General features: G+C 42.2%; 1 pseudogene across 1 annotated transcript in view; it reads right to left on the bottom strand.

The window, feature by feature from the left end:
* Window positions 1-16318, bottom strand: part of LOC309973514 (mitochondrial nicotinamide adenine dinucleotide transporter SLC25A51-like) — a 27493-nt pseudogene extending 11175 nt beyond the window's left edge. Inside the window, exon 1 of the transcript in view lies at window positions 16218-16318. The product of the transcript in view is annotated as a mitochondrial nicotinamide adenine dinucleotide transporter SLC25A51-like (transcript). The remainder of the gene's footprint in view (window positions 1-16217) is intronic.
* Window positions 16319-16626: the final 308 nt, after the last annotated feature.

Raw genomic sequence — 16626 nt, 5'->3', positions numbered from 1 at the left:
ATTTGTGTTCTTTTTGATCATAGCCCTTCTGACAGGTGTGAGGTGATATTCCACTGTGGTTTTAATTTGCATTTATCTGATGATTAGTGATGTTGAACATCTTTTCATGTACCTGTTGGCCATATGTATGTCTTCTTTGGAAAAATGTCTATTCACGTCTTCTGACCATTTTTAATTGGGTGTTTGCTTTTTTGATGTTGAATTGTATGAAATGTTTATATATTTTGGATATTAACCCCTTAACAGTCATATCATTTGTAAATATTTTTTCCCATTCAGTAGGTTGTCTTTTGTTTTGTCGATGGTTCCCTTTGCTGTGTAAAAGATTTTAATTATGTCCCATTTGTTTATTTTTGCTTTTGTTTCCCTTGCCTTAGGAGGCAGATCCAAGAAAATATTGCTACGATTTATTGCAAACAGTGTTCTGCCTATGTTTTCTTCTAGGGGTTTTATTGTCCCATCTTACATTTAGATCTTTAATCCATTTTGAGTTTATATTTGTATATGGTGTTAGAGAATGTTCTAATTTCATTCTTTTACATTTAGCTGTCCAGTTTTTCTAGTGCCACTTGAAGAAACTATCTTTTCTCCATTATATATTTTTGCCTCCTTTGTCATAGATTAATTGACAATAAATTGGGCTTATCAGAGTTCTCTATTCTGTTCCATTGAGCTATGTGTCTGTTTTTGTGCCAGTACCATACTATTTTGATTATTGTAGTTTTCTAGTAGAGTCTGAAGTCAGGGAGTGTGATACCTCCAGCTCTGTTCTTCTTAAGATTGTTTTGGAAATTCAAGGTCTTTTGTGTTTCCATACAAATTTTAAAATTATTTGTTCTAGTTCTGTGAAAAATGCTATCAGTATTTTGATAGGAAATTTCATGAAATCTGTAGATTGCTTTTGGTACTATTGTCCTGCCATTTTTTTTTTTACATCTTTATTGGAGTATAGTTGCTTTACAATGGTGTGTTAGTTTCTGCTATGTTCTCATAGCTCTATGCTCTTGCATCTGCCTCCCTCCCACCCTCCCTATCCCACCCCTCTAGGTGGTCACAAAGCACCGAGCTGATCTCCCTGTGCTATGCGGCTGCTTCCCACTAGCTATCTATTTTACGTTTGGTAGTGTATATATGTCCATGCCACTCTCTCACTTTGTCACAGCTTACCCTTCCCCCTCCCCATATCCTCAAGTCCATTCGCTAGTAGGTCTGTGTCTTTATTCCCGTCTTACCCGTAGGTTCTTCATGATATTTTTTTTCTTAAATTCCATATATATGTGTTAGCATACGGTATTTGTCTTTCTCTTTCTGACTTACTTCACTCCGTATGACAGACTCTAGGTCCATCCATCTCATTACAAATAGCTCAAATTTGTTTCTTTTTATGGCTGAGTAATATTCCATTGTATATATGTGCCACATCTTCTTTATCCATTCATACGATGATGGGCATTTAGGTTGTTCCCATCTCCTGGCTATTGTAAATACAGCTGCAGTGAACATTTTGGTACATGACTCTTTTTGAATTATGGTTTTCTCAGAGTATATGCCCAGTAGTGGGATTACAGGGTCATATGGTAGTTCTATTTGTAGTTTTTAAGGGACCTCCATACTGTTCTCCATAGTGGCTGTATCAATTCACATTCCCACCAGCAATGCAAGAGTGATCCCTTTTCTCCACACTCTCTCCAGCATTTATTGTTTCTACATTTTTTGATGACGGCCATTCTGACTGGTGTGAGATGGTATCTCACTGTAGTTTTGATTTGCTTTTCTCTAATGAATAATGATGTTGAGCATTCTTTCATGTGTTTGTTGGCAGTCTGTATATCTTCTTTGGAGAAATGTCTATTTAGGTCTTCTGCCCATTTTTGGATTGGGTTGTTTGGTTTTTTTTTATTGAGCTGCATGAGCTGCTTGTAAATTTTGGAGATTAATCCTTTGTCAGTTGCTTCATTTGCAAATATTTTCTCCCATTCTGAGGGCTGTCTTTTGGTCTTGTTTATGGTTTCCTTTGCTGTGCAAAAGCTTTGAAGTTTCATTAGGTCCCATTTGTTTATTTTTGTTTTTATTTCCATTTTTCTATGAGGTGGGTCAAAAAGGATCTTGCTGTGATTTATGTCATAGAGTGTTCTGTCTATATGTTTTCCTCTAAGAGTTTGATAGTTGCTGGCCTTACATTTAGGTCTTTAATCCATTTTGAGCTTCTTTGTGTGTATGGTGTTAGGGAGTTATCTAATCTCATACTTTTATATGTACCTGTCCAGTTTTCCCAGCACCACTTATTGAAGAGGCTGTCCTTTCTCCACTGTACATTCCTGTCTCCTTTATCAAAGATAAGGTGACCATATGTGCATGGGTTTATCTCTGGGCTTTCTATCCTGTTCCATTGATCTATCTTTCTGTTTTTGTGCCACTACCATACTGTCTTGATTACTGTAGCTTTGTAGTGTAGTCTGAAGTCAGGGAGCCTGATTCCTCCAGCTCTGGTGTTCTTTCTCAAGGTTGCTTTGGCTATTCAGGGTCTTTTGTGTTTCCATACAAATTGTGAAATTTTTTGTTCTAGTTCTGTGAAAAATGCCAGGGGTAGTTTAATAGGGATTACACTGAATCTGTAGATTGCTTTGGGTAGTAGAGTCATTTTCACAATGTTGATTCATCCAATCCAGGAACATGGTATATCTCTCCATCTATTTGTATCATCTTTAATTTCTTTCATCAGTGTCTTATCATTTTCTTCATACAGGACTTTTGTCTCCTTAGGTAGGTTTATTCCTAGATATTTTACTCTTTTTGTTGCAATGGTAAATGGGAGTGTTTTCTTGATTTCACTTTCAGATTTTTCATCCTTAGTGTATAGGAATGCCAGAGATTTCTGTGCATTAATTTTGTATCCTGGTACTTTATCAAATTCATTGATTAGCTCTAATAGTTTTCTGGTAGCATCTTTAGGATTCTCTATGTATACTATCATGTCATCTGCAAAGAGTGACAGCTTTACTCTTCTTTTCTGATTTGGATTCCTTTTATTTCCTTTTATTCTGTGATTGCTGTGGCTAAAACTTCCAAAACTATGTTGAATAAGAGTGGTGAGAGTGGGCAACCTTGTCTTGTTCCTGATCTTAGTGGAAATGATTTCAGTTTTTCACCATTGAGGATGATGTTGGCTGTGGGTTTGTTATACATGGCCTTTATTATGTTGAGGAAAGTTCCCTCTATGCCTACTTTCTGGAGGGTTTTTATCATAAATAGGTGTTGAATTTTGTCGAAAGATTTCTCTGCATCTATTGAGATGACCATATGGTTTTTCTCCTTCAATTTGTTAATATGGTGTATCACGTTGATTGATTTGCGTATATTGAAGAATCCTTGCTTTCCTGGAATAAACCCTACTTGATCATGGTGTATGATCCTTTTAATGTGCTGTTGGATTCTGTTTGCTTGTATTATGTTGAGGATTTTTGCATCTATGTTCATCAGTGATATTGGCCTGTAGTTTTCTTTCTTGTGACATCCTTTTCTGGTTTTGGTATCAAACTCATAGAATGAGTTTGGGAATGTTCCTCTCTCTGCTATATTTTGGAAGAGTGTGAGAGGATAGGTGTAAGCTCTTCTCTAAATTTTTAATAGAATTCGCCTGTGATGCTGTCTGGCCCTGGACTTTTGTTTGTTGGAAGATTTTAAACCACAGTTTCAATTTCAGTGCTTGTGATTGGTCTGTTCATATTTTCTATTTCTTCCTGATTCAGTCTTGGTGGGTGGTGCATTTCTAAGAATTTCTCCATTTCTTCCAGGTTGTAAGTTTTATTGGCATAGAGTTGCTTGTAGTAATCTCTCATGATCTTTTGTATTTCTGCAGTGTTAGTTGTTACTTCTCCATTTTCATTTCTAATTCTACTGATTTGAGTCTTCTCCCTTTTTTTCTTGATGAGTCTGGCTAATAGTTTATCATTTTATTTATCTTCTCAAAGAACCAGGTTTTAGTTTTATTGATCTTTGCTATCATTTCCTTCATTTCTTTTTCATTTATTTCTGATCTGATCTTTATGATTTCTTTCCTTCTGCTAACTTTGGGGTCGTTTTGTTCTTCTTTCTCTAATTGCTTTAGGTGCAAGTTTAGGTTGTTTATGCGAGATGTTTCCTGTTTCTTAAGGTAGGATTGTATTGCTATAAACTTCCCATTTAGAATTGCTTTTGCTGCTTCCCATAGGTTTTGGGTCGTTGTGTCTCCATTGTCATTTATTTCTAGGTATTTTTTAATTTCCTTTTTGATTTCTTCAGTGATCACTTCGTTATTAAGTAGTGTATTTTTTAGCCTCCATGTGTTTGTATTTTTTACAGATCTTTTCCTGTAATTAATATCTAGTCTCATAGTGTTGTGGTTGGAAAAGATAATTGATACAATTTCAATTTTCTTAATTTACCAAGCCTTGATTTATGACCCAAAATATGATCTATCCTGGAGAATGTTCCATGAGCACTTGAGAAAAATGTGTATTCTGTTGTTTTTGGATGGAATGCCCTATAAATATCAATTAAGTCCATCTTGTTTAATGTATCATTTAAAGCTTGTGTTTCCTTATTTATTTTCATTTTGGATGATCTGTCCATTGGTGAAAGTGGTGTGTTAAAGTCCCCTACTATGAATGTGTTACTGTCGATTTCCCCTTTTATGGCTGTCAGTATTTGCCTTATGTATTGAGGTGCTCCTATGTTGGGTGCATAAATATTTACAATTGTTATATCTTCTTGGATCGATCCCTTGATCATTATGTAGTGTCCTTCTTTGTCTCTTCTAATAGTCTTTATTTTAAAGTCTATTTTGTCTGATACGAGAATTGCTACTCCAGGTTTCTTTTGGTTTCCATTTGCATGGAATTTGTTTTTCCATCCCCTCACTTTCAGTCTGTATGTGTCTGTAGGTCTGAAGTGGGTCGCTGGTCACCCTAAATCTTGTCATCAAGAGTGCTAGTCCAGACGTGCAGCTGTTATGTGTAGGGAGGTGGAGAAGTGCAGCCCTAATGTGGGGGCCTGGCCTTGGGAAGGGGAGAGATGTGGCTCTGTGGTTGGTGACTCTCAACCAGGACACTGGGCAGCACTGATTGAGAGAACAGGGTGTTGGGGGTCTCTGTTCTCCAGCTCCTCTGAGAAGCAGATGCCAAGAACAGACTAAACTTGCAAGGATTTTGATTAGAGGACACAACTGTATGAAAAGAAAATGATATTGGAGCTTCAAAAGTCTAGGAGAGCTGTCAAACCACGATGAGAGTCTCATCACCAACAGGCACAGAAGGGAAGACAGTGGGAGTGCCCCAGCCCCCGGGTCAGTCAAAGGAAAGTTCAGCAGAGCTTTTGGGAGTCTTTGAAACAAAGCCAGTCAACAAAGAATTCTCCTGGCAGGGAGTCGGATTTGGGATCTCCCCACACTCTGGAAGAGAGCTGGCCTGGTGGCATGGCTTGGTGCAAATCCCAAAAAATGGATTCAGAGCACAGTCAATTCTACTCCAGCAGTGGGAGTTGGGCCACAGGGTCTCAGGTATGGAAACTGGAAACTGCAGAAGAAAGTGAGGCTGAGAGAGCCCAGAGGTTCCTAGGCGTCCAGAGTCCAAAGCTAAGACCAGCCAAGAGAACACCCACTGCAGTTCTGGGAAGTTCCAGTTCTAGGAAGAACTAGAAGACCTTGCTGGTGAGATAGTCTTAAAAGGGAGCAGGCAGGTGGGGCCTGAGCTGAGTGATAGTCAAGAAAGAGGTTCTTTTCTATTTAATTTTTAAAAAATCAGTTATACATTCACTTGGAACCAACGAATGATGTGTCAAATATCTAAGGGGCTTTGTTTCAGAAAATAGCAACTCTGTACATCTTTCCTCGTATCCAGTCCCCTCAGAAGCCATTTTCTCCACTGTGAGCTGAGCCACGGAAGTCTTCTCCTACGTTGTCTACCTGGAGGGTGGGGGGAAAGCCCTGGCTACCCCTTATTCTGTGAACCCTTAGGTCCATGAAGGATTGCTGCATTGGTCATTTGTTGCAACACTTTATTGACAACAGTCTTGACACTTAACACAGTTTTCTGTGTGTATACCTTTTCATAGCAGATTAAGTGAGACTAATTTTCACTTATATTGCTGATTTTCTTTTTTTTAAATTAATTAATTAATTTATGGCTGCATTGGATCTTCGTTGCTGCAAGTAGGCTCCCTCTAGTTGCGGCGAATGGGGTCTACTCTTCATCGTGGTGCACAGGCTTCACATTGCAGTGGCTTCTCTTGTTGCAGAGCACAGACTTTAGGCGTGGGCTTCAGTAGTTGTGGCTTGCAGGCTCTAGAGCACAGGCTCAGCACTTGTGGCGCACAACTACTTAGTTGTGGGCTTAGTTGCTCCACGGCATGTGGGGTCTTCCTGGACCAGGGCTCGAACCCATGTCCCCTGCATTGGCAGGCAGATTCTTAACCACTGCGTCACCAGAAAATCCTGCTGATTTTCTTAGGAATTGATATTCTTTATGGTAAAACACTGATAAGATACATATCAACTTTGGAAAGTTGGAATGGTTGACTTGCTTTATTTTATTGAAAAGTATGAAATTCTTCTTCCTTTAGAATAAGGAGAAAAAAGGAGGAGGGTCAGATTGTGGTTCTCATTTTTCCACTCTCTGCACGGTCTGACTGTAATTTACATTCTTTCACTCTCTTTGAGTTTTGCCCTGTAGCCATATCACTGTTCTAAGCCACTGTCTGTTTAGGCTGATACTAGAAGACTTAGAACAGTTTTTCTCACTCTCCAGTATGGGAAAGACCCATATTATTTCTGAATAAGTTTTATTTCATGGTACCTCATTTGTTTCAAATTGAGAAAATAGACTTCTGATACCCAAAAAATCCAATTTAGTAGAAGCACACATATGTGGGGTTTGCTCTAACTATACTTTTTAATACTATGAAATTTAATAAAAGGGATGGTTTTATACTGAAGCCACTATATTTCAGCTCAAGACATGAAAGAAGCTTGTTATAAGGTCCTGTCACTTGTGAATAATTCTGGAACTTTAATTTTAAGGACAAGAGGTAAAGAAGTGCTAAGAGGCATAGTGAGAGTCTTTCTCTCTTGTTTCCCTCTCTACAGCGCCTGGCTCAGATCAGCTTCTCCTCTCTCCTCAGTACAGTGTAGAGAACATCCCAGACACCCAGCATGTAATTGTGGAATTATTTCAGATGTAAATTAGGGTTGTAGTCATGCTTTGGAAAAACTTATATTTCATTCTTTTGTGACCTTATCTTTTCTAGTCTCAGATTAAAAAAATTATATGTGACTACTGAGAACATTTCCTTTTTTCTGCCTATGCATTATGTCTCTCTTCTTACCTTCTCAGGATGGTTGTGAATCCTTAAGGACAAGAACAAAACATTATCTCTATGTCTCTTCCAGCAGCACGGAGTGTTACACACTGAGTATTTGATGATGGGTCAATGATGATTTATTCTTTATATGTGCATGTATTAAGGTGAAAGAAGCCAATTCTTTATAAGAAGGGAAAATCTCTGTTGCCTACCGGGCAAGTCTGTTGTCTATCTTAATTTATTGTTATACCCATAGCTCAAGGGATGGTATCTTATGGGTGGGAGGTAATAAAATATTTTCTAAATGAATCATAAATGAATGAAAGTTGATATTTCAAATAAACACCAGTAAAAAAAATTGATAATTGCATAAATAAGTCCTAAATGGCCTGTCATCAGAGCTAATAAAATATTTTGAATGTCATTTGCTCTACAAAATAATGAGGATGCTCTGGGCCAGATGAAAGGCCTGTCCATCCACCTAAGGCCCCATAAGAGTAGGAGTACGTGGTGGCTTGACCACAACTGGAACATTCTGGAAGCTCTGGTGTTGTGAACCCCTTCTTGCCTTGCAACCTTAAAGTTTCATGCCTTTGCCTACTCAGTTATGTCTGAGGGGGTTTCTGACTCTCGCATTGTTGCCATCAGCTGTATGGATTTGAGCTCTATCCTTGTTGATGCTCAACTGGCAGACACTTAAGTACCTGGAAGCTTTGAGCCAGTACTCAGTTGTGGGCCAGGAGTGGCAATATGAAGGCAGCTATCATTCATTGGCAGAGATACAGAATAAAATATTGTCCTTCCCCTTAAAATTAAAATCCCACATCAGAAAGTGAATATTTATTGAGCCTTTTGCCAGTTATCAATATATTGCCTCTCAGTTCCCAATTCACACTTCCATTCCTGCTGTGTGATAGTGGTTGGGATTCATTTCAGCAATTCTCATACAGGAAGCACAACGTTAGGTTTATTAATAGACGGTGCTGGATGAGCATTGCAGGAGGAAGTGACTTCTCATGCTGGTTCTTGCAGTAACTGGTCACTGGTGTGGGTGTGTCCTTCCTTGGGTACAGTCCCTCAGCTCTACCCTATAGAGTTTTCTTTCGTCTTATCATTTATCATAGCTTAATTATTCTCTCTTACCTTATTAAATAAGGGAAGTTTCTATATTAAACTTCCCTTATTTAAATCACTCTGTGGTTTCTGTATGATTGGACCCAGACTGCCATAAACATTTATTATGTGCTTAGCCCCTTTGTAAGTATGTTACAGCCATTTCCTTATTTGTCCCTATAACCCTATGATGTAGGTGGTTCTGTGGGTCTCATTTTTGAATGAGAAAACTGATGTCCATTGACATCTAGTAACTTGATGAAGGATAAAGTGAAAAATGTGAGATGCATATTTGACAATCAAGTGGAGATCTCAAGTAGGCAGTTGGCTCAAGTAGGATCAGGAGGGTAGTCAGGGCTGGAAGTAGAAATCTGGGAGCCATTAGTGTGTAGCTAAGGATCTTAGTCTATGATTCTAAATCTATACATTAATCCAAAGTCTCTTTTATGCCACCATTGAGCAGCCAAGATGGAGGAAGACCCCACTTTATATTTTTAATACTTTTTAAAATATATATCTTCTTAATATTTTAGTGAACTTGATATTATTATGCCAACTTGAACACCATACCAACTGTAAGAGGAATGGTACCTGGATGTTTCCTGGGTGATCAAAATCCAAGCTGGGATGTCCTACATTTTCAACCAGGACAAGAATGAGAACTACTAAAGAATCCTCTTTCTTACTATCACCTCTAATTCCATTTTCTGCACAGATTCTTGGATATAAGTTAGCATAATATTCAGTGCTCAGAGAGCCAGTACGGCCATGTAGGTGGAAGGGACTAAGGGCAGAAGGATTAGTGACCAGTTGGAGATTAGGAATCATGATCTTATTGATCAAACTTCTGGCTTCAAGCATCCTTTGCCAGCAGCAAGAATTTTAGAGCTGGTTTATACTCTGACTAAAGACAAGGGAGCCATAGATGGTGTTTGAGCTGGTGAGGGCGCAGTGGAGCTGAGCTGGATATGGGTTGGGTTGGAGGCATGAAGCAGGAAGGGAAGGCCACATCACCTCCAGGGAGTGGGAGGTTGCTGAGGGCAGGACTCAGAGCTCACTCACATCTGGAGTTTGGATAATGCCCTCTAAATATTTGCTGATGTGTCTTGGATAGAATAGAATGGGGAAAGAAAAGGATAAGACAAGATGGAATAGAAGTGAACTAAAAATCTAAGGAAGAGGACAACACAGGGCACTTGGGGCACGGGAGTGGAGAGGAATGCAGCAGCCTGTGACAAGTGGTCTGGGGAATGTCAGAGGCAGAAAGCACACAAGTGAATCAGAAACCTCTTCCATTCGCCCCACCCCACCCCAAACAACAGCCAGCCCACAGGTGTGACTCTGTGCCTTGTCACTGAAGATACCAGCCAAGGGCTCTGATCCACCTACTTGTCCATTTTCAAACGGAAATGCTGAACCACAGAATAAGTGGAAGAGGAGCCAAAACTGTAGAACTGAGCACTGAAGATGTTCAAGGATGCAGGAGCTTGCAAGGTGTATCCCTCCAAGACGAGGGAGGCATCCTGAGCTGTAAAACAAAACCGCTTCCTTGTAAGATGGGGCATGGGGTACACAGGTCCTGTAGGTACTTCCCTCCACTTGGCACCCAGCAGCAGAGGAGAGAGAGCCCCATGAGGCTCCAGAGACAAGTGATATTTGCGGGAAGTAGTTTGTTTGATGGAGAAAAGGGAGTCAGCTTATGCTTGTGAACAGGCCTACAGCTGCCTGTCACTATTAGCAAGGTCTGTTACTCTGGGGTTGGAGGTGTAAAATTAAATGTGGATCTTTCCTGTGAACCAGCAATTCTGTACCTAGATATATAAAGGGTCATTCTCAAATTGCTAAAAGCAATTCTCATATAAATAAATGGTAAGTATATGTCATAATGTTATTTAACCCATTAATGAAGAAAGCAGCATAATTCAAAATTAATTCAACAAGGACACGAGAACTAGTATTTATATAATCTATTGAAAAAGAACTGCTGAAATAAAATTGCTAAATTCTATACCAAATTGATTACTGGCCTACAAGGCAATAATATTTTAACGCTTTGTGTTATTATCTCCTTTATTAAATATTAAAAAAATCAATACACCTAACCAGTTTTCTACAAAGTTCACCTTTAACATTAGAACCCTAATCAACTGCAAAAGTAAGTCAACAAAGTTTCATTCCATGAGAGTCAGATGACCTACGAAGAGGCTTAATTAAATGTCACACAATCATCTTCTTATTTTACTTCAAACTTTTGGATAGTTATGCTAAATAGTCACATAATCCATAGCAATTCTTGCACACCTGCCTTATTTGGACACATTTGGATACATTTGCAAGATTGTTCAAAACAGCATTATCTTCATTAGCAAAATCTAGAAACTACTGAAATGTTAAGAGAGCAATACATCAATGAAAAGGAATAAGTACATCTACATATTCCAATATGGCATAATTCCTCAATGTAATTTTGGCATTATTTGACTTTTTATTATGCAATATGTCTTGCTTTGGCCAATGTGATTAGTGGACATGACACAAACATAAGCTAAAATGACCTTGCATGTTTGGTCTTGTTCTCTTGTGCCACCCAAAGAGCTTGTCTTGAGAAGCCATAGATTCAAATAAATCAGAGACATGTGGGCCAGCTCTGGACAGAGCCTGGACCCTGAACCCCAGCCCAGCTGAGCCCCCTGACCTCTCAGTTACACAGCCATGAAATAAATTTACTTTGTTCATTGTGGCATCCCACTGGGATTTGAGATGGTTTGTTATGCAGCATTATTGAACAATAACTACCTAAGACAGACATACAGACTAAAATCATTGATATGTAATGTTCTAGGACATGCAAACACAGTTAATGAATTCTGTAAATATACCAAAAAATGTAGCAAAACTACAAAGCAAAGCAAATTATTAATAAACATAAAATTCTAGATAGTGGTTACCCTACATGTGAGGGAGCTATGATGTGTGGGGGCACAGAGGGTCTCAAGGATAATGGTGGTTTCTTTCTTAATCTGAGAGGTGGGCACACAGTTTGACTTATTAGTCACTGTAGCTTACTATATATATTATAAGACCTCTCATATATACTATATATTTCATTTTCCTTCACATGGAAACCACACACAAAACCTTGAATTACAATGAAGTATATTAGAACCTGAGACACAGCCCACATGAAAGTTTTAAAAAGTTTAGTATAGGTAAACTCAATTCATTCAAATATGAGTTATCACAAAAGGTTGAGCACAAAATTTAATGAGACCTGAAAAAGGAGGACAGGAAAATCATTTTAAAAAAAAATGTTGCCACAATGCAAGAAAATATGACCAAATACTTTCAAATTACAGAGTTTATGAAGCAATTAATACTAAAAGAGGCAAATGTAGAGATACTTGAGACTAGGGAAGAAATATTAGGGGTAAAGGATGAGATGAAAAGAGAGCTGAAGGAGTTTTTTTTTAAATAGGAAAAAATCAAATTACTAACAATATTTTAGTCTAAGAGCAGACAGTTGGGGGAAAAGAGGAAGTTCTTTGTGTGCCATGTAGAGCTATTTGTGTCTTAAAAGCATGGGAATTTGTCACTTGGGTTTTGGAAAATGCTAAAATGCACCTTTCCTACCCCCACCCCATGTCTGAGTCCCCTTGGCACTATCCCTGCAGCAGTGTTTGGGCCCCCATGCCTGGGAGACCCCACACTGATCCAGGTGTCTGCCTTGTTCTCAGACAACCTTCTAGCTCACTGTCTTTCCTCCAGCCAGTCCTAGATCTGCATGCCCAGGCCACAGGAACATCAGGATTCTCCAAACCATGCCTATATTCTTCTTTCCCAGTATAAACTTGGTTCCCCTGGGCACTGCTGCTCTGCTCCCAAGGTTTGAAGCCCCAGAACTCAGAGCCCCCAGCTCTTGTTCTGACTCCAGTGCCACCACCCCGGGTCTGCCCTGTAACCTCAAGGCTCCATTCTCCCTTGATTCTGTTGCTCATATCTGGACATTCCGCATGGACCAGGATGAGAGGGGACATGGCAGTAATGGAAGAGGCAGTAGGTGAGGTTTGTTTACCATCACCGTGGAAGCTTCTGTCCATGGGCACTGGGTGGGGCTTAGGTGGCAGGTTAGACAACCCTCCTCAAGCCCCCTGCTCATCCCAGCTCACTGGGAGTAGTCTTGGACATTAGGAATCCCTGGGGAAAAGCCCCCTGTGTTATTGAGCCCTGGTTTCAAGGGCTTACCGCATTAACTCCATGTGATCTTGAGAAGGCCATCCTCTCTCAGCCCAATTTTTTTTTACCTCTAAAGCATGGGACATTTCCTGACTTCATAGGAAACAGTGGGCAGGTGGGATGGAGTGAGAGACAGGCCCAGGTGGAAGAAACAAGGAACATTGTCGGGATGTTTCACTAGGCGGCACAGACTTAGAGAGCAAGCAGATCCAGGGAGATGTCTGTGGATGAGTCACAGAGGGAGGAATGGGTGCAAAGGTCTCAGTGAGACCCAATCAGAGCAGGAGCTGGCTGTGGCCAGGCAGTCATCAAGAGGAGATAGAAGGCTCATGCCAGACCCTGGGACAAGGCAGAGAGAAGTCTGGGCACAGAGACTCTCTCCAGCCTTTACACTTCTTCTGACACATTTCTTCCCAACACCCTGCAAATGTGACTCTGCTGTTGAGTCCACCTGGGGTGACCAGGGTGCTGGGAGGCCTGATTCAAGAACGGCTGATTCAAGAAGATGAGAAGCCATGGGGATGAGTAGGGCAGCAGGCAGCACCTCAGTGTGAAGCTCAACACAGCAGGTCCATGCCCTCTTCAGGGTGTCTTGTTCCCCTGGCCACACCTTGGACCTTGGATGACAACTACTTAGTGACATTCCCTAATCAACAAGACATGGAGAAGAAAGGATGGAAACATCAGTAAGTGAACTAAATGAGGTCTCTCACTCATGGAGAAATATGAGAGGACACGAGAAAATGAGTCTTCAGGGGGAGTGCCTATAGCTCAGATGTATTTGATCACATTAGAGCCAAAAACACCAAGCTTCACCTTAAACCTGGAAGACCTCTCATTGGAAAGCTGCAGATGGAGAGGATAAGATTGGGTGGCTTTTGCTCACAGACCTGGGCCAACTTTGGTTGAAGTCTCAGGAGAGCCTACAATGACCATTTTTTTTCTTTTGGTAAATTCCATAAATGGACAATAATAGCAGGGGATCAACAATGGATTTAGTAGAAGCTCAAAAAAGTCACCACAAAAATACAGAAAGGGGTTAAAATCTTATCAGATTATGAAAAAAAGACAAACCAGTAAGGAACCTTTTGAAAATATCACCATGGCTCATGCAAAAAAGCAAATTCCAGAAAAGAATGGTAGGAGGTGAGCATAAGCTCTCCAGGGAGGTGAGCCACTGGAAAGTAATTACTCTGTAAGACCCTGTGAACAACCAGCAAATGAGCTCCAAAGACAATGGGAATGGAAGAGGACAGAGAATGAAAGTCATGGTCCAGCAAGAGAAATATTTCAAAGACCAAAACCTGTGATAACATCTCCAGGACGATCTGGTCATGAAACCCTTCCAGAGAGGTCCTCAAGCCCAAACTCACTGTTTGGGCCAAAGACAGACACTAGCAAGGTCCCCTGCCCCATCCTGTGCCACCTGCAATGACCTTCTCCCCTTTTAATGAGAGAGATGGGCTTAGAATGTAACTTGGGTTTGAAGGTGGGCGTCACTTCATGTCCAGGTGATTATAACTTGATTACAACTTAAGCGTACGTGAAATACATTCACATATTTTGTTTCGTGTAATTAAAACAAACCTGAACAAGCACACCAATAACATCGCCTGGTGATTCTCACTTAGGAAATGGACCCACTGGTTACATCAAAAGTACTCTGACTTGGAGAGTCTGGAGGAATGACACTTGCCCGGCTGGGTGGCTGTTGAAGAAGGTACTTGACCTTTACCTCATTTGACCTCACAAGCTGTACAACTGTGGCCAAGCTCTGAGAAGTCATCCTGCCCCAAGTCCCTCCTGGTAGCAAGGTGCAATGAGGAGTAAAGCTCACCCAGAGCCCCCAGTGCTGCCCAGGGTCTTTGCATGGAGATCAGTAGAGACACCCCAGCACATCAGTGGAGTCAGTTCTTTTATTATCACCCTTCTGGGGAGGAGAATAAAGGCACAACGAGGTTAGTTAAACTTGCCCAAGGGCACACAGCCAGCGGGTGGCCCAGCCAGCCTTTGAAGTCAGCATCTGATGATCAGCATCTGGAAAATGCTGGTTCTTCAGACTCCTTGCCCTGCCAGCTCTCTGCCCCACTCTCAGACTGTCCCTGGGCTCACGGCTCAGAGAAGGAGGAGGAGGAGAAGGCTGAAGTCTGAGAGCTCAGAAATGGACCCAGCAGGCCCAGCAGGGGCTGCACCCAAAATCCAGGTTTCTCTGGGTCCAGGCCCTTTCCTGGCGGACATGAAGGCTAAGGCCAGGGTGGCAGCAGAGGGGAGTCCTGCTGGGCAGAAGTTTCCAGGGGAAGCCAGAAGGTGCAGAATTTCCCCAGAGTCAGCCAAACCCAGGTGGGAGGCAGCATCTGGGGTCCCATGGCCTCGCTCAGCGTGGGAGCCTGAACCTGAGGCCCCAGGAGGGGCATGGATCCCCCTTCTGGGAGGAGGGAGCCAGCCATGCAGCCACCTTCAGCTGCCTCAGCATCCAAACTGGTTCAACACCTGTGAATTGGCAAAAGGAGAGTGTGAAAGGCCCGAGGGCTTCCGTGATCCCTACCGAGTCTCTGCTGGTTCCATCCATGGGTCTTTCCCTGCCTTCCTCATTTTCTGTCAAAATGAGAGGCTAAGATGGACAGGGCAGGTAGTGGAGAGAGCAGATCTCAGGACCAGCCCTGTGTTCTCTCCTCTCCCAGGCAGAGTGGCCAGAGTCACTTGCTCAGGCAGGAGTCACCTGGATCCAGTGTCTGGGACACCCCTCTCTGACAGTCCCTCTTGGAGTCTGACCACTTGATGCATGCAACACCATTGAGCACCAGCCAGAGCAGAATCAGCAAGAACAAGGTCAGTCTGAGGCCTGCCTGCTGACTGTTACCTTTGCAAATCCTTCCCTGTTTCCTGAGCATTAGGTTTTTCAGACATATGAGGATTCTAAAAAATAATATCACAACCAGCAGGTGAACAAAAGTTTCATTGTTTCCATGACTCTGGTCCCCTAAGGGTCAGGAAAGCAGTGACCATATTCCCGTTTTCTAAACTACAGGGCCCAGGCCCAGGTGGGTGGTGGGGAGGCTTGCATCCTATGGCCACCTGGGATGGCAGAAATCAGGTATTTCATGTGGGAAAATGGGTCCCTAGATGGCAAGAGTGGCCTTTCAGCAGATGTGGAGTTGCACCTCTGTCCCAGTCTATGCAGATCTGAGAGGTGCTGGGGGAGGGCACTGGTCCCCTGTCCTCATCCCAGGGGAACACTTCAGCCACTCCAGTGGCCTCCTTCTGCTCTTGGGCTGCAGGGAGGAGAGCAGAGGTGTGCCTGATTGTGGCCGCGTCTCGGTGTGTCTGCTATCGGCATGCACGTGTGCACGTTTCTGTGGTTTGTGGGCACAGGCTCAGCAAACCACCTCTTAGCTGAGTGCCCAGCTGATTCTTCTCATCAGCTCAGGAAACCATCCTTGTGGGCCCTTTAAGTTCTGTGGCCCTGGACTGTGCCTACCGTGCCCACTGTCCCAGGGCCCCGCCGGCCTGCCTGTGGCTGTGCTGCCTCCACTCACCTTCTGCCCCAAGACATTCCACACAGCATCTTTCCGCACAGAGGACAGATGACAGTAGCTCCATGTCCAGGGATGGCTCCCACATCACCGCTGAGCGACATGCGTCTGCCCTGCTCACAAGATGCTCTGTGCCTGCTTCCTTCCTTTACATCATCTGCTGACATGTGTGGGGTGCTTCCCAGGGCCTGGTAGTTCTCTAAGCCCATTCCATTGACTAACTCCAGATCCTCGACTCACTCCCACGCAGAAACACTGTCATCGCTCCCACTTTACAGATGAGGAAATGGAAGCACAGAGAGGTGATATGAATTCCCCAGGCCCGGGGGTCTCTAATGGGGGAGGTGGTGTTGGAACCCAGCAGTCTAACACAGAGCTGGTTCCCTTCCCCTCTGTGTGGACCATGGAAGCC

This window comes from Leucopleurus acutus, assembly GCF_964270905.1.
Source record: "Leucopleurus acutus genome assembly, chromosome: 16".
Lineage (NCBI taxonomy): Eukaryota > Metazoa > Chordata > Mammalia > Artiodactyla > Delphinidae > Leucopleurus > Leucopleurus acutus.
The sequence above is the reverse complement of the archived record's forward strand: the minus strand, read 5'-3'. Positions and strand labels throughout refer to the sequence as shown.